Below are 26,463 nucleotides of genomic sequence, written 5' to 3' on the forward strand. Positions count from 1 at the left end.
AATTGTTATTTAATTATTAATTGAAATTTGCGAGATATTTGAGAATTAACCTTTTATTTGAAAAATTCTCGCTTAATTCAATTCTTAATTATAAAAATGGCCGGCCAATTTGTAATCGGGGAGACTAACTACAATGGGTACTTAGACCCTGATATCAGTTTAGTGAGATTCCGACCGTGGGTGAGATTCCTGAATAGTCAAAGTTTAGTCAGCACGGCGATCACCGCTCATGCTGATTTACAGATTCGACCACTCCAAGACTTTTACTCCTCTGCCATCAACACTACTTTGCTGGAAAGCTTCAGAGTCTCGGGAAATATTGGTGCTGGACGAAGTATCACTATATCTGTGGATGATGTAAATAGGATTCTTGGATTTCCACGCGACGACTTTGCTGAGATTCCTACAGATGCTGAGATTATCCAGTTCTTTCAGACCATTCACTATCAAGGAGAGATTCATCTACCGAGAATGCTGAAAGGGAATCTTAAACCTGAGTGGGACTTGTTCTTCGACACGCTGGCAAAAGTCTTTTCACCTACCACTCGAAGCAACTACAACATCATATCTTCCCTTCTTCAGATCATTGGGTTCTGTATTGTTTACAATCGACGAATCAACTTTGGCAAGTTGCTTCTTCAGTCGATTTTAAAGAAGTTGGGACCACTCAGCAGCCGATCAGTTGCACAGAATCCCAAAGTGGTGTGCTTTTTCCCTCGGTTCTTAATGCTCTTTCTGAATGATAAGATGACAGACGCGGAGAAGAACTCTTATTTCAATTCTCCAATTGCACCAACTCTCCGTGTCTGTACCAAACTGATGAAATCTCTGACCAACAAGAGAAAGCATGAAAATATACCCCTGGTCGTAACTCCATACTTGTTGGAACAGTTCAATGCTCAACAACAACTGCATCAGTTTCAAGTGGCTCAGGAACAGCAACAGCAACAACCTCAACTACAACCAGAACACCAACAACCTGAACCCCACCAATCACCACATCAATCTCCACATCAGTCACCACACCAATCACCACATCATTCCCCTCTACATCAAACACACACAGTTGAAGACGAACGTCAGGAATACAACTTCTTCGAAACCCAACCGTCTTCATCTGAACCACTACCGCAACAACAACACACCCACTTTTACCCACAAACACAATCAACCTCACAACCACTACCTGCTGACTCTACCTCAAATCCAGAGTTGCAGTCCTTTCGAAAGGACCTACAGGTAGCTCAGGTACTTTCTGACTTCTCTTCTAACTTTAATATTGATATGTCAGATTATGTTTGTGACCTTGATTTTGTTTTCCAGCCTACCAGCAATGAACCTGACAACACACAGGTTCATAACCTAGCTGAAGATTCTCTTCAACAAATATTCGTTTCTCCAAACACATCAACCAACACTTCAATGCAACCTGTTCGTAAAGTTGCGAGGAAACGGAGTTCGAGTAGTTTATTGAGTCAACCCGCAGCTCTGTCTTCCATAAAGAAGCCAAGGTTGGAAGCCCTGGAGACATCTGCAGCCTCATCCTTGCCTTCCCAAAAAGGCTTGGACTTGGAACAGGCAATGAAACAGTCTCTGGACTCATTCTCTCAACAGAATGATGCCATTGAAGTTGACCGTCCTGCCACGGTACCCTGTACAGAGTCAAGCACTGCGCTAGCACTCACGCTAGTGCAAGACCAAACAGATACACAGGTTACTATGTTTACTGATTGCACAGATTTTCAAAATCCAATTAATATGTATGAAAACTTTACTGATCACACTTTACTTTATGATCAGGAGGAACTTGGCAGCGTGCAAGTAAATCTGCCCTCGCAGGCATTCGGAGGACAATTTGTTCCTCCACTACCTTTGAACCCATCTCAGGGGACATTGGTAGTTTACACAGGTACAGCTGGAAGAGTGAATACTATGAGTGAAGAAAGGCAAACACCGAGCGATACACATGCACGTGAGGCTAGTGAAACAGCTTTGAGTGTACGTGAGGTGAGTGCACACACTAACACAGCTCTGTTGGAGGAACAAATGTCTAAGCTTAGAGCTGAATTAGCCCGGATGATAGCTGAAAATGAAAGGCTAAAGGGTGCACAGTTGGTGACCCTAGAGAAGAAAGCTGATGAAAGGCCATCCAGTTCTTCCAGGGATGAGCTTAAAGGAGAAATTCATGGGTTGACTGTCGAGATGAGATCTAATCATGCACTGTATATGTCAAAGTTTGATGATATCGACAGGAAACTGGATCAACTCCTCAGGAACTCAAAGTCAGATGCTGATACCTCCAGAGAGGATCCCTCAACTAAGGGGGAGAATAGAAGAGATAGAGGAGGAGATGGAGACAAAGGTGACAGGGGCAATAGTTCGAATCAAAGTAACAAAGGGAATACTTCTGAATCTGCTCCTGACAATTCTGGAAAGTCTAAAGGCAAAGAGCCGGCACATCAATCTGAGAATGTCTTTAATTCTGATAACTATGATGATTTTCCACAAGACATGGATGATGATGACGTCTTCGATGCTACCTACCGTCAAGCAGAGGAAGAAGGCAAATTTGAGGAGAGCTATCTGTTTCAGGATGAAGAACCTGTTGACCCTGAACATGAAGAGAATGTCCGGAAGTTTAAAGCTGAGAATGAAGCTAGGAAGCGTAAGCTTCGTGATTACCAGAAACTTCTAGAGGACAAGTTGATAACTGAAGAGCAAATCAAGATAGAGAAGCAGAAAATCTATGATGCTGCGTGCAAGCAGAAGAATCTTGATATAAAAAGGAAAGTTGGAAAAAGCTGGGACATCGCAAAGAGGATTTTCAATGGACCTCAAAGGGAGTCTTTCAATGACAGAAAGTTCTTATCTCTGATCTACGATCTTCGAGAGGTAAACCCTGACGAGGATATCTTTATGCATGCCTTCGCTTTAGAAATTGATTACTTGACTGTTGGAGTCAATAACTTGCTAGAACAGTGGGAGCTGATTGTATATACACGGAGAAATGGTTCATTCAGATTATCTGTTGAATTTCTTAAATCATTCTCTGTGTCTGAGCTCTGGGTACTTCGCAATAAGGTAAAGCGATGCTCCAACCTGAATGAACTTCTTCGTGACAAGCTGTTGGACTGTGCTGTCTTCAATAGTCCACAAGTTGTCAAAAATCCATACAGTATAAAGTTCATTCACAAGGAGCTCTTATGCACTGTCAATCTAAATGAGGAGGCTTTACCTAAGTATCCTGCTAAGCGACTGGCTCTAGCATCCACTCTACTACGAACCAAGGGCTTCGCTTCCAAAGCCAAGTCTGATGCTGATGATGTGATTCTAGCTTACTGCACCCGAAGGAATATTTCTCAATATTTCCGGAGGATGAAGAATGTTACAAAGGCTCAGCCATCGGACTTCCGGGAAGACCCTGTAGAGATGGAAGTGTTACATCAACTGGCTCTGGCACGAGAACGTAAGAAGCGTGGTGAGTCCACTACATCAGAAGTGCCATCCAGAGAAGAACCGTCAACTCCTGTCCTTCACAGTTCAGATATCGAAGAAGGAGAAGTTGATCTTTAGATTTGTTAAGGAATTTGTAATATATGTTCAGTAAGAACATCCTTATGTAATCTAATGTACTTGTTTGAATTCTGGTGAATGTTTAATGAAATACCAGAAACTTTTTGCTATTTACAATTCATGTTTAATCCTTTGTCTTATCAGTTAGTTGAGTTATCCTCTCGATAATTTGCATGTTATGTTAACAAACAAATAGGGGGAGATTGAAAGGCATATGTTAAGCCTATTTGTATTTAAGAGTTTTAACTCAACTCTGATAAGAAAGAAAGTAAATTAGCAAGCTCTACTGAAGGAATCCGTACGAAGAACGTCAAGTGATTTATTAAAATCATATGTCTGAAGAATTTCAGGATGCTGCTGCACACCACTGATAGAAGTTCATTAATATGTTCAAGCCTCAGTGTACAAATAATATTTTGTAGCACGTCCAGAAGTCCAGAAGGTATAAAGTTTTAATACTTCATTTATTCAGAAGATTCCAAACTATTTCTACTTATGAAGAAGAACTACGAAGACAAAGACTCGACGAACAAACCACTTCTCAAATGTTTAATTGATAAGGAGTATTTGATTCAGCTAGATACAGATGAACCAGACAGTACATTTGTGTGTCAGCTACTCAGATTAAATATTCAGCATCAACTATAGGTGGTCGTTCATTCAAGACAAGAATCAGATCTTTTAAAGGTTGTCAGAAGACCTGCTGCTGAAGGCTGTGCTCAATATAATTATTCTTTTAATTTATTCACATCTCAAATTAATTATATAAGTTATGTAATTTATTTATTAAATTGATTCACACTTGAATTAATTTAATTTATGAATTTATATGATTAATATAATTAAGTGAATAATTATTGAATTAATTATATTAAAGAAAATCTATTTAAAACTGATTTTGGGCACGGTATGACAATCATATAGATTGTCATACCGCACCTGGTTTGTCATACCGTGTCTGTGGCATGACATAAGTTCAATTGTCATACCGAATTGTGTAGCATGACAATGTTACACTTTGTCATACCGAATTTGAATTGGCATGACATTACCATGCATTGTCATACCGAATTCAATCAGTATGACATTGCTATGAATTGTCATACCGAATTCATGCTGTATGACATTACTAAACATTGTCATACCACTCCATGACTTAACCTGCAAGTCATATGTCATGCTATGGATTGTCATACCGAAAATTGCAGCATGACAATGTCCTGCTATGTCATACCGATTTCTATTTCAGCATGACATGAGCTCACATTGTCATACTGATTTCATTTGTAGCATGACATTAGCTCACATTGTCATACTGATCTTTGTAGCATGGTCATACCAGCTTTGTCATACAAGTTCAAGGTGTTGCCTATAAATATGGCTTCAACCTCTTCATTTGTTCTTGTTCATTGCCTTGTAAACTTTCAAGTTGTTTGTAACTTGCTATTCATTAAATCCACAGTTTCCTGTGCTTTGATCATTCGGTTGTTTTAATCACTAAACTAGAATACATCCTGTCGAATTTATTCTACGAATTTTAGTGGACATTAAAACGAACCTTATTAATTATATAACGACTTAAAACATTGTTATATTAATTAATTAAAATCTGATTAACAAGTTTATTTCAAATCAGATTATTCCGCCGCGATTTTTAGTGACGATTGTATTCAACCCCCCCCCTTCTACAATCGTTTCAGGACCTAACAAGAATGTTTGAATTTGTTAGCAAATTGACCGTTGAATCTTTGTGTATATATATTTGAGTGTGGTTTCCGTTTTCAATAACAAGAACACACTTCAAGCTTCTGAAATACAACATACCTTCATTGCAAAATCTTTACTTGAGCTCTAGTACTTATATTTGATTATATATCTATATTTAGTTCATAGTTTCGGTTGTATTACACTCATACAATGTATTGTTCAAAGTGTAAAGGTTTGTTGCTGTGTATCGAGCTTGTGAAACAAGGGAACAAGGGGACTAGTTAGCTAGAAGAGTATACTTGGGAAGTATAGGTCTTGGAGAGCTTTTGGTTCGTGGTTCAGGGGTTTCAGCAAGCTGATAACAGGAACAAGGGTTAAAGGGAGTTATATTATTGAATCATTGTAATTGTTAACATTATTGATTAATAATATAATCTCTTACCAGTTGGTAGGGGACCAGGACGTAGACCATTAGGGTTAGGGGTCGAACCTGGCTAAAATTCTCTGTGTTGCTAGCTTACTGATTATATCTGTTTTGCATTGCATCTGCATTGTTAGCTAGCTAACTGTTTACTCTGAAAATTAACAGCAAGCTGTCTGTGACAGTATAACTATTCGGTAACATTAAAAATCGGTCATATTAGCCATAACACCTATTCACCCCCCCTCTAGGTGTGTAATTTCATTATCATGTTATTTCTAAATGATAAGATGACTGACGCTGAGAAGGAACACTACTCCAACTCTCCTGTGGCACCAGTTCCTCGTGCCTGTTCAAAGTTGATGACTCAGTTGGACAATAAGAACAAATTTACAGCTAATCCACTAATCACCACTCCTCACATGCTGCAGATGTTCAACACTCCACTGCAGCCGTATCAACTTCCTATGGCTCCTCCACCTCAACCTCAGCAACAACAACCACAAGAACCTCAACCCCTACAAATTCAACAAACTGCACAACAACATCAACAACAACTTCTACAACAACAACAACAGCAGCATTCACCTCAACAATCTCAAGAAGCACAGTCTTCCCACCATTCATCCAACCAATCATCATATCACTCCCCTACTCATCAACAACACAAACCTATCCATTCATTTGAAGATCAAACATTGGACTATGATCTCTTCGAGAATCAACCATCTTCATCTGAACCACTCCCATACCAAACACAATCCCAAATCATACCACAAACACAATCTACCTCACAACCCCTTCACTCTGACTCTCCTATCAACCAGGAGCTGCAGTTCTTCCGTCAGGACCTACAGGTAGCTCAGGTACTTTCTAACTTATCATCTAATTTTAATGTTGATATGTCAGATTATGGTTGTGATCTTGTTTGTGACCTTGATTTTGTTTTCCAGCCTACCAGCAATGAACCTGAAAACACACAGGTTCATAACCTAGCTGATGATTCACTTCAACAAACTCTCGTTTCTCCAAACACATCAACCAACACTACAATGCAACCTGATCATAAAGTTGCAAGGAAACGGAGTACGAGTAGTTTAATGAGTCAACCCATAGCTCTGTCTCCCTCCAAGAAGCGAAGGGTGGAAGCCTTGGAGACACCTGTAGCCTCATCTTTGCCTTCCCAACAAGGCTTAGATTTTGAAATGGCAGATAAATAGTCTCTGGACCCATTCTCTCGACAGGATGAGACCATTGAAATTGATCGTCCGGCCGCGGTAACTTGTACAGAGTCAAGCACTGCGCTAGCACTCACGCTAGTGCAAGCCCAAACAGATACACAGGTTACTATGATTACTGAGTGCATAGATTTTCAAAATCAATGTATTATATATGAAAACTTTGTTGATCACACTTTCTTTTCTGATCGGCGGAACTTGGCAGCGTGCAAGTTAATCTGCCCTCACAGGCGTCCGGAGGACAATTTGTTCCTCCACTACCTTTGAACCCATCTCAGGGGATATTGGTAGTATATACAGGTACAGCAGGAAGAGTGAATGAACAGAGTGATGTAAGGCAAACACCGAGCGATACACATGCACGTGAGGCTAATGAAACAGCTTTGAGTGTACGTGAGGTGAGTGCACACACTGACCCTGCTCTGTTTGAGGAACAAATGGCAAAGCTAAGAGCTGAGCTTGCCAGGATGATTGCTGAGAATGAAAAGTTGAAGGGTGCACAGTTGGTGACCCTATCAGAAAAAGCTGAGGAGAGGCCATCCAGCTCTTACAGGGATGAGCTTAAAGAGGAAATCCATGAATTAGCTATTGAGATGAGATCCAATCATGAGCTTTACATGTCTAAATTTGAGACCATCGATAGCAAATTAGATCAACTTCTCAGAAACTCCAACAAGTCTGATGATCAACCCTCCGGAGAGGATCCCTCGACTAAGGGGGAGAATAGGGAAGACAAAGGTGACAAGGATGATAGAGGCAATAGCTCAAATCAAAGCAACAAGGGAAATACCACCTCTGGATCTGCCCCTGACAAAGAATCTGATAAATCTAAAGGCAAAGAACCGTTACATCAGTCCGACAATGTCTTCAACTCTGATAGTTATGATGACTATCCAAATGATATGGATGATGATGACATCTTCGATGCTACCTATCGTCAGGCAGAAGAAGAAGGTAAATTTGATGAGGGTTATTTGTTTCAGGATGAAGAACCTGTTGACTTAGAGCATGAGGAGAATGTCCGGAAGATCAAAGCTGAAAATGAAGCTAGGAAGCGTAAGCTTCGTGATTTCCAAAAAATCTAGAGGACAAGTTGATCACAGAAGAGCAAATCAAGATCGAGAAAAAGAAAATCTATGATGCTGCGTGCAAGCAGAAGAATCTTGATATTAAAAGGAAAGTCGGAAAAAGCTAGGACATTGCAAAGAGGATATTCAATGGACCTCAAAGGGAACCTCTCAACGACAAGAAGTTCTTATCTCTGATCTATGATCTTCGAGAGGTAAACCCTGACGAGGATGTCTTTATGCATGCCTTTGCTTTAGAATTGAATTATTTGACTGTGGGAGTCAACAATCTGTTAGAAGAATGGGAGCTAATTGTCTATACACAGAGGAATGGTTCCTTCAGACTATCTGTCGAATCTCTGAAATCATTCTCTGTATCTGAGCTCTGGGTGCTTCGGAACAAGGTAAAGCGCAGCTCCAACCTGAACGAACTCCTTCGTGACAAACTGCTGGAATGTGCTGTATTCAACAGTCCTCAGGTTGTCAGGAATCCATACTGTGTAAAGTTCGTTCACAAGGAGATCTTCAGCACTGTCTATCTCAACGAAGAAGCCTTGCCAAAGTATCCCGCTAAGCAACTTGCTCTTGCATCCACTCTTTTAAGAACCAAGGGCTTTGCTTCTAAAGCTAAGTCTGATGCTGATGATGTGATTCTTGCTTACTGCACTCGGAAGAATGTGGCTCAATACATTCGAAGGATTAAAAATGTTACAAAATCTCAGCCATCAGACTTCCGCGAAGACCCTGTGGAATTGGAAGTACTACATCAACTGGCTCTGGCAAGGGAACGAAAGAAGCGTGGTTAATCCACTACATCTGAAGTGCCAACCAGGGAACAACCATCAACTCCTATCCTTCACACTTCTGATATCGAAGAAGGAGAAGTTGATCTTTAGATTCATTAGGGATTTGTAATATATGTTCAGTAAGAACATCCTTTTGTAATCTAATGTAATCCTTTGAATTCTGGTGAATGTTTAATGAAATACCAGAAACTTTTTGCTATTTACAATTCATGTTTAATCCTTTGTCTTATCAGTTAGTTGAGTTATCCTCTCGATAATTTGAATGTTATGTTAACAAACAAATAGGGGGAGATTGAAAGGCATATGTTTAGCCTATTTGTAATTAAAGAGGTACCAACTCAACTCTGATAAGAAAGCAAGGTAAATAGCAAGTACTGTTGAAGGAATCCGTACGAAGAACGTTAAGTGAATTATTGAAATTATATGTCTGAAGAATTTCAGGATGCTGCTGCACACCACTGGAAGAAGTTCATTAATATGTTCAAGCCTCAGTGTACAAATAATCTTTTGTAGCACGTCCAGAAGTCCAGAAGGTATAAAGTTTTAATACTTTATTTATTCAGAAGATTCCATACTACTGTTACTTATGAAAAAGATCTACGAAGACATAGACTCGACGAACAAGCCTCGTTTCAAATGTTTATTTGATAAAGAATATTTAATTCAGCTAGATACAGATGAACCAGACAGTACATTTGTGTGTCAGCTACTCAGATTAAGTGTTCTGCATCAACTACAAGTGGCCGTTCGATCAAGACAAAGATCTACAAAGTTTAATCAAGCTTGAAGTCTCTGCTGATGAAGATATACAATTTTATAAGTATTTATTTAATTATCTCACTAATCAAAATAATTAAATTGGTTGTATAATTTATTTATTAAATTGATTCACCTTCGAATTAATTTAATTTATGAATTTATATAATTAATATAATTAAGTGGGTAATTATCTAATATTTATATAAATTAATTAAACAGTTTTATGCATCAAATAGCTCGGTATGACATTATTTAATAATGTCATACCGTGCCCTGCCTTATGACATTCCCAGGAATGACTTTAAAAAGTCATTCTGATGCTGTTTGTATGTATATTTCATTCGGTATGACTTTCTGATTAAAAGTCATACCGTTTGCATGCATCATACTTACACTAGTATGACATAATAATGTCATACCGTGTCCCGTATTCAGACATTCTCTGTTGTGTGTATTACTTGCTTGTTTATGACTTAAAAAGTCATACAAAGCTCAACCGAATGACTTTCTTTGGTTATGTCATGCCAAATGAAGAGTAGTGACCAAGAAATTAAGTCATACCGCCCCTGGCAGTATGACATTCCATTTAAATGTCATTCCTTCTTTGTTTTATGGCATGGCTTTGTGTAATAATGTCATATCTTCCATTGTAATGTCATTCCTAAGCTAGAAAGTCATTCTTTTCTTTGTCAAGCCTAGATCCAAGTGTTTTGCCTATAAATATGGCTTCACTTCTTCATTTGTATGTTGTTCAAGCATTGTAAAAGCTTTCAAGTTGTTTGTAACTTGCAATTGTTATATCCACAGTTTTCTGTGCTTTGATCACTCGGTTGTTTTAATCACTAAACTAGAATACATACTGTCGAATTTATTCTACGAACTTTAGTGGACATTAAAACGAACCTTATTAATTATATAACGACTTAAAACATTGTTATATTAATTGATTAAAATCTGATTAACAAGTTTAATTCAAATCAGATTATTCCGCCGCGATTTTTAGTGGCGATTGTATTCAACCCCCCCTTCTACAATCGTTTCAGGACCTAACAATTGGTATCAGAGCGAGGTTGATACCATTTTTCCGTATCAGATCCTGTACACACTCTATAACGTCCAAATATTTTTTATTCGAATTAATTTTATTCCAAAAATTAATTCTGATTTAAAATATTTTTCTTTCAAAAATTCAAATCTCATCCAAACACTATTCACTTCAAATCCTTAAACATGAGTACACAAAAGATCAGTAGCATCAAAATCCCACCGTTCAGCAAGGAACACTTTAGCCTATGGAAGAGGCACATGTTATTATTCCTCCGCACCGCCAACAGAAAATATATCGGGATATTAAACATGGGTGTTTCTATTCCGATGAAAGTCATATTAGCACACGAAGAAGAAGGTGTGTTGATACCTCATCAGACCATTCCGAAAGAACTTCATGAGTACACAGATGAAGAGGGTGAACAGATGAACTTAGATGACGCTCTTCAACTGATTTTGGTAGAATCTCTAGATCCAGTAATGTACAATGCTGTTGTTAATTGTACGCACGCCAAGCAAATCTGGGATACGTTAGAGATTATCAATGAGGGCTAAGATGAAGTCAGAGAAAACAAGAAAGAGATACTGATGGCTCAGTATGAACAGTTTGGTTCCAATCCCGGAGAAGGGATTTCAGAAGTGTTTATTAGACTTAATAATCTGATTAATAATCTAAATTTAAATGGGAGATACTACGACAAGAAAGAGGTCAACATGAAATTTCTCTTAACACTTCCTGAACATCTGGAACACAGAATCACTGCCATCAGGGAAAGCAAAGATCTGAATGAGATATCTCTGGAAAGACTCTACGGAGTGTTGAAAACTTATGAACTTGAACAAGTTCAAAGTAAACAGAGATATGGCTGGGGTAAAACACTGAACCATTCGAGAGCTCTAGTTGTTGTGTCACCTGTACCGGAAGAAAAGAAGGATGTTGTTGTTCCTTCTAAAACACTCAGGAATTTGTTGTACCTGAGATGGGTCAGACTGCTTCTTCCAGTGGTGACGAAGAGTTCTATACAATGGAAGAGCTAGAACAATTAGAAGATCAATCTCTATCTCTGTTTGCCAAGAAGTTTGGAAACATGAGATTCAGGAAGAATCCCTCCTACAAGTACAAACCTACAGTGAACAGGTTTCAGAAAGGAGGTTTTTCATCTTCTACGAGCAAAGGAGGATACAAGACTGGGATGGTGGATAGAAGCAAGTTCAAATGCTTAAACTGTGGTGAACCAGAACACTTTGCAACTGAATGCAAACAGCCCAAGGTTCAAGGAAAGAGAAAAGATTCCTACGACGAGCTGAAGCAGAAGTATGATGCACTAGTGAGAAAGCATCAGGGTACTTCTGGAAATCAAAGTTTCAAAAGCAAGTCCTATTTGGCAGAAGGGAAAAGCTGGGATGATACAGATAGTGATGAAGAGGAGCAGCTAGGGAATGTTGCTCTTATGGCTAATGCTGGATCATCTTCACCTCCTCCTGCTGGAAGCTTTTAGGGTGCCAGTAGAATTGTACGAGTTACCTAGGTGCTTACTGTCAATGCACATGACTGGCAATAGATCCCTGCTGGAAGACATAAGAGAAGGAGCTGGCCCAACAGTCAGTTTTGATGATAATAGCAAAGGTCGTACTGTGGGATATGGCAAGTACAAAATTGGAAGGATAATCATAGAAGATATTGCTATAGTTGAAGGACTTCAACATAATCTCCTGAGTGTCAGTCAGTTTTGTGACAAGGGATATTATGTCCATTTTGAAAAGGAGATATGTATCATTAAACATATCAAGGATAAGTGTCCTTCACTATGTGGCATAAGGAAAGGCAATATATTCGTAGCTGATTTGTCTTCAGGACCTGGAGACAAAGTTCACTGTTTCTACGCCAAAGTGTCTGTTGAAGATAGTTGGTTATGGCATAAGAAGCTCTCACACCTCAACTTCAAAACCATGAACTCTCAAGTCAAGAGAGATCTAGTGAGAGGTTTGCCTTCCCTGGAATTCTCAACTGATGATCTCTGTGAAGCTTGTCAGAAAGGAAAAGCGAAGAGAGCATCTCACAAAGGCAAGACCATCAATACCATTACAAGTCCACTTCACTTACTTCATATGGATTTGTTTGGTCCCGTGAATGTTGCATCAATTGATGGAGGAAGATATGAGTTGGTTATTGTGGATGACTTCTCAAAATTTACTTGGGTTTACTTCCTGGCTTCTAAGGATGAAACCCCGATGACAGTGATTGATCATATTAAGTCAGTTGAATTGGATAAAGGTGTGCCAGTGAAAGCTGTAAAGTCAGATAATGGCACTGAATTCAAGAATCAAACTCTAATCAACTATTACTCTGAAAAGGGAATTAGAAGGCAGTATTCAGCACCAAGGACTCCACAGCAGAATGGAGTCGTCGAAAGAAAGAATCGTACACTGATTGAAGCTGCAAGGACTATGATTGCTGAATCAAAGCTTCCACTGTACTTTTGGGCTGAAGCTGTGTCTACTGCCTGCTATACCCAGAATAGAACTTTGATCAACAAGGAACATATGAAAACTCCATTTCATCTGTATAACAACAAGAAACCATATGTCAAACACCTTCATGTCTTTGGAGCTAAGTGTTTTATTCTCAAAGATGGAGAAGAAAACTTGAACAAGTTTGAGCCAAAGGCATCTGAAGCAATCTTTGTTGGTTATACTAATACTGCTTATAGAGTTTTTGTAATTGATACTCTGTCAGTGAAAGTTAGTGTCAATGTAACATTTGATGACACTAAACTACCAAGTTTACAATCTGCTAATCCATATGAATCTCTGAAGTTTGACAACTATCCAGATTCTGATTCAGATGATGATATGCCACCTGAGGTTGCAACAGGTGATGACAACAATGATAATGATCCAGGCAATGGTGGAGGAAATGGCAATAATGCTGGATATTCCACTAGTGCTAGTGGTGGATCATCAAGTCAACCTGGCAACAGCTCAGGGGGAGCTGGTGGATCAACTAGTCATACACATCAGCTTAATGATAATGCTGCTGAATCATCAAGGACACAACTTCCAAGGGAAAGGATTTGGAGCAGAGATCATCCCTTTGATCTGATTATTGGTGATCCTGATGTTGGTGTAAGGACTAGAAGTGCTACGTCTAACGAATGTTTATTTTCTGGATTTCTATCACAATTAGAACCAAAGAAAATAGATGAAGCACTTGCTGATCCTGATTGGGTTCTTGCCATGCAAGAAGAACTCAATCAATTTGAGAGACAAGAAGTCTGGGCCCTGGTTCCAAGACCAAAAGGAAAGTCTACAATTGGAGCTAGATGGGTCTTCCGTAACAAGTTAGATGGTGATGGCATTGTTGTGAGGAACAAAGCCAGACTGGTTGCAAAAGGTTATTCTCAGGAAGAAGGAATTGATTATGATGAAACCTATGCTCCAGTTGCTCGTCTTGAAGCCATCAGAATATTCCTTGCATTTGCTGCACACTCCAACTTCAAAGTTTATCAGATGGATGTGAAAAGTGCATTTCTGAATGGTAACCTGGAAGAAGAAGTATATCTGGAACAGCCCCCTGGCTTTGAAAATCCAGAATTTGCTGATTTTGTGTACTTCCTATTCAAAGCTGTCTATTGACTCAAGCAGTCACCAAGGACATGGTATGACACCCTCTCTGAATTTTTAATTGAAAATAAATTTACTGGAGGTGTCATAGACAAAACTCTCTTTTACAAATTGCATGATAATGATATGATATTTGTTCAAATATATGTTGATGATATTATATTTGGTTCTACTAACGATAACTTGTGCAAGAGATTTGCTAAGTTAATGCAGAGTAATTATGAAATGAGTATGATGGGTGAGCTATCCTACTTTCTTGGTCTTCAAGTAAGCCAAAAGGAAGATGGAATCTTTATTTGCCAGTCAAAGTATGTCAGAGATCTTCTAAGAAAGTACAATCTAGAAGACTGTTCACCGGCAAAGACACCCATGGCCACTGCCACTAAGCTTGACCAGGATAAATTTGGTAAGAAAGTTGATATCTCAAGCTATCGAGGTATGATTGGCTCATTACTCTATCTCACTGCTAGTAGACCAGATATTATGTTTGCAACATGTTTGTGTGCTAGGTTTCAGGCTGATCCTAAAGAATCACATCTTATAGCCGTCAAAAGAATCTTTAGTTATCTTAAGGGCACACCTGGTTTAGGTATTTGGTACCCTAAGAATACTGGTTTTGACTTAACCGGCTATACAGATTCTGATTATGCAGATTGCAGGATTGATAGAAAGAGTACGTCTGGAAGTTGTCAATTTCTAGGACGTCGGTTGGTTTCCTGGTACAGCAAGAAGCAACACTCAGTGTCCACTTCTACTGCTGAAGCTGAGTACATAGCTGCTGGCAGTTGCTGTGCTCAGATTCTCTGGATCAGAAACCAATTAAATGATTATGGTATTTCTGTCAACAAAATTCCAATATTTTGTGACAACACCAGTGCCATAGCTATTTCAAACAATCCAGTGCAACACTCCAGGACCAAGCACATAGATATCAGGTATCATTTCATTCGAGAACATGTCATGAATGGTACTGTGGTGTTACATTTCGTACCCACAACTGATCACATTGCAGACATCTTCACTAAACCACTTGATGAATCCACTTTCTCTAAGTTGGTTTGTGAACTAGGGATGTTAAATATGCCATGATTCTCTTTGTATATATTTAATATGTATTTTATATATTATTATATATTTTTGTTAATTTTGTGTGTAATTATATCTATTTTATTAGATTTTATATAATTGTTTGAAAATTATCTGATTATTTATGTGTAATTATGCATGTTCATATATGTCTCTATAATTTTCTAAGTGCTGCATACTCCCCTGTAATATTCTCCATGCATTTAGATAATTATATGTATTTATTTTGTATTTTTCAAAATTAATTAAGCATAAATATTTGATTTTAAGTTAATTCATTTTAATGAATTAAAGTTAAATTCATAAGTATTTATATTTGATTAAAGTTTAATTTTACAAAATATATGTGTAATATATTATATATTATATGTAATAGATTTTTGATTAAATGTGCAAAAGCTTTTATTTTTTTTATTAATCAAAAATCGTAATATTCTATTTTATTTTATTAAAATTCTGTTGTAATAGCTCGGTATGACTTTTCAAAAGATAGTCATACCGGCTGTAGCGTATTTCACAATTTTCAATGCTTGGGTATGACATTTCGAAAATGTCATACCGTGTTTGAACGACTGCCATGCACATCTCGGTATGACATTTCTTATTAATGTCATACTGTTAGGTCCTGAAACGATTGTAGAAGGGGGGGTTGAATACAATCGTCACTAAAAATCGCGGCGGAATAATCTGATTTGAATTAAACTTGTTAATCAGATTTTAATTAATTAATATAACAATGTTTAAAGTCGTTATATAATTAATATGGTTCGTTTTAATGTCCACTAAAGTTCGTAGAATAAATTTGACAGGATGTATTCTAGTTTAGTGATTAAAACAACCGAGTGATCAAAGCACAGAAAACTGTGGATATAACGAATAGAAAGTTACAAACAACTTGAAAGTTTACAATGCAATGAACACTTACAAATGAAGAAGTGAAGCCATATTTATAGGCAAATCACTTGGATCTAGGTATGACATTGAAAGGAATGATTTTCTAGCTTAGGAATGACATTACAAAGCAAAGCCATGCCAACCACTAAGAAGGAATGACATAAAACACAAAGTCAGTCATGCTAAACAAAGGGAAGGAATGACATTTTATGAGAAAGCCATACTGAAAAACTCGGTATGACTTAATCAGACTTGGCCTACAAGTGTCATTCGGTATGACATTGGAAAACAAAGTCTGAAGGCACGTTTCGGTATGACATATCACTACTACAAAAACTGGCTTAGACATCGGCTAAAAACTGATGTCTATTGAAAATAAGACCGATGTCTTCGCATGTGATGTAAAAGGTATGGGTATTAGACATCGGTTTTTAACCGATGTCTATAACCACCTTTCACAACGTATCTAATTAAGAACCTGATGTGGTATTGCATTTTTAGCATCAGTTACTTTATTTTAACCGGTGTCTAAAATTATACTTTACATCAGCTTTATAAACAATTGATGTATAATTACTTACCTTACATCAGCTACTTTATATTGGCTGATGTCTATGTTTGTCTTTTAATTCATTTTCTTTAAAAAACTGATGTGTATATGTATATTTATTTTTAGGCATGAATCACCTGCTTTGTATTCTGCCAAAATTCCAAACCAAAACACTCATATTACCAAACCAAAATATCATAACTGAAAAAAAATATCACAAAATGAAAAATCAAAATAAAACATACATTCAACCAGTCAAATATATTATCTAATTCATCAAATACTAAAGCCAACTACATAATCCATACTCATCTCTCCTGTTCTTGATCTCAATGACTCTTCCTTTGAGTGATTCGATCTTCTTGCCAATCTCATAGAGTTTGGCTTCTTTCCTACACAAGAAAATAGAGCTCCGCAAACAACCAAGAACGCTAAAGCTCTCCAGGATGATTACAGCATCATTGGCGACATCTTTGACGTTGTTTATCCATTGGCGGATCAGAGGATTCAATTCTTGATTTAGCTAATCTACTGTTAACTTCCTGAGTAAGGAAGTCACCTTACACCATCTTTAAATTATTGCTCGTTTCGCTGATTTCAAATCTGAAATGTGGTCATGAGAGTCCTTTAGTGATTTACATGAACTAACAGTTTTAGCAGAGAGCTTTATACTGATGTATTTTACATGAACTAACACACAATAATGCATTCCCCTGCAGTATCCTATCTGTTAGGAGTATGCCCCTACCTGCCGACTACTTTGATTATTAATGAGTATGTATTATTGCATTACAAGAGTGTAAACTTAAGTACATTCATAAAAAAAAGCCATCACAAAGTTCCTGGCAAATAGATTGATGCATATATAAATAGATTGCTTCATTGTTAACTTAAGAAGTCACTAAACAGATAATAATGTATGAGTCATATTAACACATACCAGTACCCAGATGAGCTTCATAGTGGCATATGTTCCTGTCCTAGTCCAGGGTTCATATTAGCAATATCCAGGGTCCAAAATGCTTCAAGAAAGAAGCACATGATGATCAATATCTATAATTATTTTAATGGAAACAATTAATCAAGTAAAAAAGTAACTGAAGGTTCTAACTTCTGTACCATATGACAAGTAAATATCACTAATTTGTTCCGTCACAAGTAGTACATAGTTGATTATTCTACCAGAACAATCAACTATAAAATAGACATGCATTTGACAGAAATGTAATTACTCTAACAGTAATATACTAACAGGCTGTTTCTTTGTAATCATTGCAAATAAAACAGAGAAATTAAGCAAAAACATCAACAAGTACCAATACCAATCCAAAAATTTCACTAAACTTTATCAGAAAATCAAAAGCAAAAAAATAGAGGAGAGCAAGCCAAATACATACATTTTCGAAATTTATAAACATTAACAAATACCAATAAAAAATACATATAAACTCAATCAGTAAACATACAACATAGAGAAACTCGAACACATACATTTTTAAAATTTATAAACACAATCCAAATACACACACATTTTTAAGCATATTACACAACCACACACCTACAACTCAAAAACTCGAATACACACACACAAACACACACTTACACATCACAAGCAACCCCAAACTCAAATAGAGAAAAGATATTACCAGACCAGGGATTAATTACTAGCTTCAACCTCAAAACTTGAAGAGAGACTCGCTCTGAGATGGAACCACGCACAGCCCAGAGCACGCATCAATCCCACACCTCCAAACTCGAACTAGACTCTGAGATCTGTTGAGAAAATGAAATAAATAAACAAATTAATGTTTTAAACGAACAAATGTAAGTTAAATAGGACAAAGCAACCTTTTCCCGAACAAATGTAACTCGAATTGGACGAACTGAAAGCTAGGGTTCATCTCGCTCAGTGAAAGGGGGAAGAACGGGGAGAGTGTTTTGGACAAAAAATGATTTTAGGTTTGATAGTTTATTTAGTTTTATTTCTTTTACCTTTATTTTTATGTTTGAATAGGTGTTATGTTTTCTGGACAGCACACGGGGGAGTATTTTGGGGGGAATTTGTTTTTGTCAAAAAATTGGCTAAGGGGGGAAAACAACGTGGAATCGCGGTCAATTTTTTTAAAACATATTTTAGACATCAGTTTTAGTCGTATATGATGTCTAGATTTTTAATAGATATCGGTTTCTAAATATTCGATGTAAAAGAGGGTTTTAACATCGGTGGTTTTTCTAACTGATGTCTAATGTATGATGTCTAATCCTATTTTTCTAGTAGTGTATTAAGTCATACAGGCGCAAGACACAAGTCATACAGAAATGTCTGATTAGCAGACACGGTATGACATTTAGTCATACCAGGAAATGTCTGAATCAGAGGAACGGTATGACTTTTTATCATACACAGAAATGCCATATGATCATACACGGTATGACTTTAATAAATAAAGTCATACCGACTGCTTAAGTCAGCCAGATGAGCACGGTATGACTTTGTTTAATAAAGTCATACGAGCTTTAATTGCATATTAAACAGATTTATTAAATATATAAATATTCAATAATTACTCACTTAATTACATTAATCATATAAATTCATAAATTAAATTAATTCGAAGGTGAATCAATTTAATAAATAAATTATACAACTAATTTAATTATTATGATAAGTAGGATAATTAAATAAATACTTATATAATTGTATATCTTCATCAGCAGAGACTTCCGGCTTGATTAAACTTTGTAGATCTTTGTCATGATCGAACGGCCACTTGTTGTTGATGCAGAACATTTAATCTGAGTAGCTGACACACAAATGTACTGTCTGGTTCATCTGTATCTAGCTGAATTAAATATTCTTTATCAAATAAACATTTGAAACAAGGCTTGTTCGTCGAGTCTATGTCTTCGTAGTTCTTCTTCATAAGTAACAATAGTATGGAATCTTCTGAATAAATAAAGTATTAAAACTTTATACCTTCTGGACTTCTGGACATGCTACAAAAGATTATTTGTACACTGAGGCTTGAACATATTAATGAACTTCTTCTAGTGGTGTGCAGCAGCATCCTGAAATTCTTCAGACATATAATTTCAATAAATCACTTGACGTTCGTCGTACTGATTCCTCCAATAGTACTTGCTATTTACCTTGCTTTCTTATGCCTTTCAATCTCCCCCTATTTGTTTGTTAACATAACATGCAAATTATCGAGAGGATAACTCAACTAACTGATAAGACAAAGGATTAAACATGAATTGTAAATAGCAAAAAGTTTCTGGTATTTCATTAAACATTCACCAGAATTCAAAAGATTACAATAGATTACAAAAGGATGTTATTATTGAACATATATTACAAATCCCTAATGAATCTAAAGATCAACTTCTCCTTCTTCGATATCAGAAGTGTGAAGGATAGGAGTTGATGGTTCTTCCCTGGTTGGCACTTCAGATGTAGTGGATTCACCACGCTTCTTTCGTTCCCTTGCCAGAGCCAGTTGATGTAGCACTTCCAAATCCACAGGGTCTTCGCGGAAGTCTGATGGCTGAGATTTTGTAACATTTTTCATCCTTCGAAAGTACTGAGCAACATTCTTTCGAGTGCAATAAGCAAGAATCACATCATCAGCATCAGACTTAGATTTAGAAGCGAAGCCCTTGGTTCTTAACAAAGTGGAGGTAAGAGCAAGTTGCTTAGCGGGATACTTTGACAAGGCTTGATCATTGAGATAGACAGTGCTGAAGATTTCCTTGTGAACGAACTTTACACAGTACGGATTCTTGACAACCTGAGGACTATTGAATACAGCTTGTTCCAGCAGTTTGTCACGAAGGAGTTCATTCAGATTGGAGCTTCGCCTAACCTTGTTTCGAAGCACCCAGAGCTCAGATACAGAGAATGATTTCAGAGATTCGACAAATAGTCTGAAAGAACCATTCCTCTGAGTATAGACAATTAGCTCCCATTCCTCTAGCAATCCCTTAACTGCCACAGTTACATAAGACAATTCTAAAGCAAGGGCATGCATAAAGACATCCTCGTCAGGGTTTACCTCTCTAAGATCATAGATCAGAGATAAGAACTTTTTGTCGTTGAAAGGCTCCCTTTGAGGTCCATTAAAGATTCTTCTTGCAATGTCCCAGCTTTTTCCTTCTTTTCTCCTTATATCAAGATTCTTCTGCTTGATTGCAGCATCATAGATTTTCTGTTTCTCGATCTTGATTTGTTCTTCTGTGATCAACTTGTCCTCGAGAAGTTTTTGGAAATCACGAAGCTTACGCTTCCTAGCTTCATTTTCAGCTTTGAACTTCCGGACATTCTCCTCATGCTCTAGGTCAACAGGTTCTTCATCCTGAAACAAGTAACTCTCATCAAATTTACCTTCTTCTTCTGCTTGACGATAGGTAGCATCGAAGACGTCATCATCATCCATATCCTGTGGATAGTCATCATAACTATCAGAATTGAATACATTGTCGGACTGATGTAGCGGTTCTTTTCCTTTAGACTTATCAGTTTCTTTGTCAGGGGCAGATCCAGAAGTGGTATTTTCCTTGTTGCTTTGATTTGAGCTATTGCCTCTATCATCCCTGTCACCTTTGTCTTCTCTATTCTCCCCCTTAGTTGAGGGATCCTCTCCAGAGGGTTGATCATCAGATTTGTTGGAATTCCTGAGAAGCTGATCAAGTTTGTTGTCGATGGAATCAAACTTAGACATGTAAAGTTCATGATTGGATCGCATCTCAACAGCTAACTCACGGATCTCTTCTTTGAGCTCATCCCTGTAAGAACTGGATTGCCTTTCCTCAGCTTTCTTTTCTAAGGTCACCAACTGTGCACCCTTCAGCCTTTCATTTTCAGTAATCATGTGTTCAAGCTCAGCTCTTAGCTTTGCCATTTGTTCCTCAAATTCAGCAGTGTTAGTGTGTGCACTCACCTCGCGTACACTCAGAGCTGTTTCACTAGCCTCTCGTGCATGTGTATCGCTCGGTGTTTGCCTTACATCACTCACAGAATTCACGCTTCCTGCTGTACCTGTATAAACTACCAATGTCCCTTGAGATGGGAGCAAAGGTAGTGGAGGAACAAATCGTCCTCCGGACGCCTGTGAGGGCAAATTAACTTGCACGCTGCCAAGTTCCGCCTGATCAGAAAAGAAGGGTGATCAGAAAAGTTTTCATACATTAAACATTTATTTTGAAAATCTGTGCACTCAGTAATCATGGGAACCTGTGTATCAGTTTGGGCTGGCACTAGCGTGAGTGCTAGCGCAGTGCTTGACTCAGTACAAGTTACCGCGGCCGGACAGTCAATTTCAATGGCCACATTCTGTAGAGAGAATGGGTCCAGAGACTGTTTATCTGCCATTTCAAAATCCAAACCTTGTTGGGAAGGTAAAGATGAGGCTGCAGTTGTCTCCACGGCTTCCACCCTTTGCTTCTTAGAGGGAGACAAAGCTGCGGGTTGACCAAGTAAACTACTCGTACTCCGTTTCCTGGCAACTTTACGAACAGGTTGCATTGAAGTGTTGGTTGATGTGTTTGGAGAAACGAGAGTTTGTTGAATTGAATCATCAGCTAGGTTATGAACCTGTGTGTTGTCAGGTTCATTGCTGGTAGGCTGGAAAACAAAATCAAGGTCACAAACAAAATCACAACCATAATCTGACGTATCAACATTAAAATTAGATGATAAGTTAGAAAGTACCTGAGCTACCTGTAGTTCCTGGTGGAAGGACTGCAGCTCCTGGTTGATAGGAGAGTCAGAGTGAAGTGGTTGGGAGGTAGATTGTGTTTGTGGTAAGAGTTGAGATTGTGTTTGGTGTGGGAGAGGTTCAGATGAAGATGGTTGATTCTCGAAGAAATCATACTCCATGGTTTGATCTTCAAATGAAGGGATAGATTGGTGTTGTTGATGAGTTGGGGAGTGATATGATGATTGGTTGGAGGAATGGTGTGAAGACTGTGCTTCTTGTGATTGTTGTGGGGAATGCTGTTTATGATGTTGTTGTTGAGGTTGTTGTGCAGGTTGTTGAATTTGGAGGGGTTGAGGTTCTTGCGGTTATTGTTGTTGCTGATGTTGCTGTTGTTGAGCAGGAGGAGCCAATTGAAGCTGGTATGGCGGCAGAGGAGTGTTGAACATCTGTAGCAGGTGAGGAGTGGTGATGAGAGGAACATTGGCAAATTTGTTCTTGTTATCCAACTGAGTCTTTAACTTGGTGCAGGCACGAGGAACTGGTGCCACCGGAGAGTTGGAGTAGTGTTCCTTCTCAGCGTCAGTCATCTTATCATTTAGAAACAACATGATAAAGCGAGGATAGAAGCAGGCAACCTTTGCGTTCTGTTCAACAGATCTGTTCCTTAGAGGTCCCAACTTGGAAAGAATGGCTTGAAGAATAAGCTTCCCAAAGTTGATTCGATGATTATAAACAATGCTGAACCCAATCTTCTGAAGCAAAGAAGTTATGACATTAAAGTTCTTGCGAGTGGTCGGAGCAAACACTTTAGCCAAAGTGTCGAAGAAGAAGTCCCACTTAGGCTTCAGATTGCCTTTCAACATACTAGGCAAATTGATCTCTCCCTGATATAAGATTGTCTCGAAGAATTGGGTGAGTTCAGCTTCAGTAGGGAGTTCAGCAAAATTCTCCCTCGGAAACCCCAGTATCCTATTCACATCATCAGTATTGATATGAATGGTACGTCCTCCATGTATATCTCCAGAAACCCGATGATTATCCAACAAAGTAGTATTCAGGTCTGTCGAGTAGAAGTCCTGAATTGGTTGTATCTGGAGGTCTGCATGAGCTGTAATAGCAGTGCAACGAGCGACTAGCTATTCAGAAAACGGACCCACGGTCTAAAGCGAGCCAAACTAGCCTCGGGGTCAAAGAATCCATTCAAATTTGTCTCCTCAATTACAAAGCGACCGGCCATTTTAAAGTTAAAAATTGAATTAAGTGAGAATTTTTCAAATAAAATATTAAATCTCAAATTTCTCACAAATTTCAATTAATAATTAAATATCAATTAGTTAATTAATTAATAATTCTAATTAAAACTTAATTAAACTTAAAATGTCACAAAAGTAAGTCCCAAACAATGTCTTAAACTGCAATTAGTCCAAAAATCCCCAATGTAGCTTGAAAAACCCTAACTGCCGAATTCAAGAAGTTGGGTTTGAAATCAGTCGAACCAGAAACACCACAACTCGATCTATACTGATTGTCCACAGTTAATTAAACACAAACCCAGTCACAACTCGCTCAGAATCGTTCGAAAAAGCCTTGACTCGGTTGAACTCGGTTCGACTCGGAGAAATGGGTTTCGGAATTTCAAAAATCCGGCAGCAATTCGAGATGAAATCGTGATTAATCAAGGTAACCAGCAAGCTTTAAGCTTGAATAAACATAACCAGCAAGTTTTTCAATGAAAACTTGAAAAAAAAATCCGAGCTCAAGAACAATGTCTGTGCGTGTATGCGTGTGGAGGAGATGAAGAAATGAGGTATGACTTTCTTTTGTTAAGTCATACGACTTTTGAATGGTCGGTATGACTTAACAAAGAAATGTCATACCGAACGAGTGAGTATAACATACACAGGAGTATTCGGTATGACATTTCTAAGGAATGTCATACCGATGGAGTTGATGAGGCACAAACAGAATAGAAAAAACTCGGTATGATATTATTGAGTAATGTCATACCGTGTTTTGAAGTGTACTGAACAAGCTACAGGCGGTATGGCTTTTCTTGAAAAAGTCATACCGCACTACTAGAACAGTTATTTTTAATAAAATAGAATATTATGACTTTTGATTAATTAAAAGCAATAAAACCTTTTGCATATATAATCAAAAATCTAATACACATAATATATAAAATACTACACATATATTTGGTAAAATTCAACTTTAATCAAATATAAATACCTATGAATTTAACTTTAATTCATTAAAATGAATCAACTTAAAATCAAATATTTATGCTTAATTAATTTTGAAATATACAAAATAAATACATATAATTATCTAAATGCACAGAAAATATTACAGGGGAGTATGCAGCACTTAGAAAATTATAGAGACACAAATGAACATGCATAATTACACAGAAAATTATCAGATAATTTACAAACAATTATATAAAATCTAATAAAATAGATATAATTACTCAGAAAATTCAAAAAAATATATAATAATATATAAAATACATATAAAATATATACAAAAAGAATCATGGCATATTTAACATCCCTAGCTCACAAACCAACTTAGAGAAAGTGGATTCATCAAGTGGTTTAGTGAAGATGTCTGCAATCTGATCAGCCGTGGGTACAAAATGTAACACCACAGTACCATTCATGACATGTTCTCGAATGAAATGATACCTGATATCTATGTGCTTGGTTCTGGAGTGTTGCACTGGATTGTTTGAAATGGCTATGGCACTGGTGTTGTCACAAAATATTGGAATTTTGTCGACAGAGATGCCATAATCATTTAGTTGGTTTCTGATCCAGAGAATCTGAGCACAGCAACTGCCAGCAGCTATGTACTCAGCTTCAGCAGTAGAAGTGGACACAGAGTGTTGCTTCTTGCTGTACCAGGAACCAACCGACGTCCTAGAAATTGACAGCTTCCAGACGTACTCTTTCTATCAATCCTGCAACCTGCATAATCAGAATCTGTATAGCCGGTTAAGTCAAAACCAGTATTCTTAGGGTACCAAATACCTAAACCAGGTGTACCCTTAAGATATCTAAAGATTCTTTTGACGGCTATAAGATATGATTCTTTAGGATTAGCCTGAAACCTAGCACACAAACATGTTGCAAACATTATATCTGGTCTACTAGCAGTGAGATAGAGTAATGAGCCAATCATACCTCGATAGCTTGAGATATCAACTTTCTTACCAGATTTATCCTGGTCAAGCTTAGTGGCAGTGGCCATGGGTGTCTTTGCCGGTGAACAGTCTTCTAGATTGTACTTTCTTAGAAGATCTCTGACATACTTAGACTGGCAAATAAAGATTCCATCTTCCTTTTGGCTTACTTGAAGACCAAGAAAGTAGGATAGCTCACCCATCATACTCATTTCATAATTACTCTGCATTAACTTAGCAAATCTCTTGCACAAGTTATCGTTAGTAGAACCAAATATAATATCATCAACATATATTTGAACAAATATCATATCATTATCATGCAATTTGTAAAAGAGAGCTTTGTCTATGACACCTCTAGTAAATTTATTTTCAATTAAAAATTCAGAGAGGGTGTCATACCATGTCCTTGGTGACTGCTTGAGTCCATAGACAGCTTTGAATAGGAAGTACACAAAATCAGCAAATTCTGGATTTTCAAAGCCAGGGGCTGTTCCAGATATACTTCTTCTTCCAGCTTTCCATTCAGAAATGCACTTTTCACATCCATCTGATAAACTTTGAAGTTGGAGTGTGCAGCAAATGCAAGGAATATTCTGATGGCTTCAAGACGAGCAACTGGAGCATAGGTTTCATCATAATCAATTCCTTCTTCCTGAGAATAACCTTTTGCAACCAGTCTGGCTTTGTTTCTCACAACAATGCCATCACCATCTAACTTGTTACGGAAGACCCATCTAGCTCCAATAGTAGATTTTCCTTTTGGTCTTGGAACCAGGACCCAGACTTCTTGTCTCTCAAATTG

This window comes from Daucus carota, chromosome 3, assembly GCF_001625215.2.
Source record: "Daucus carota subsp. sativus chromosome 3, DH1 v3.0, whole genome shotgun sequence".
Taxonomy (NCBI): domain Eukaryota; kingdom Viridiplantae; phylum Streptophyta; class Magnoliopsida; order Apiales; family Apiaceae; genus Daucus; species Daucus carota.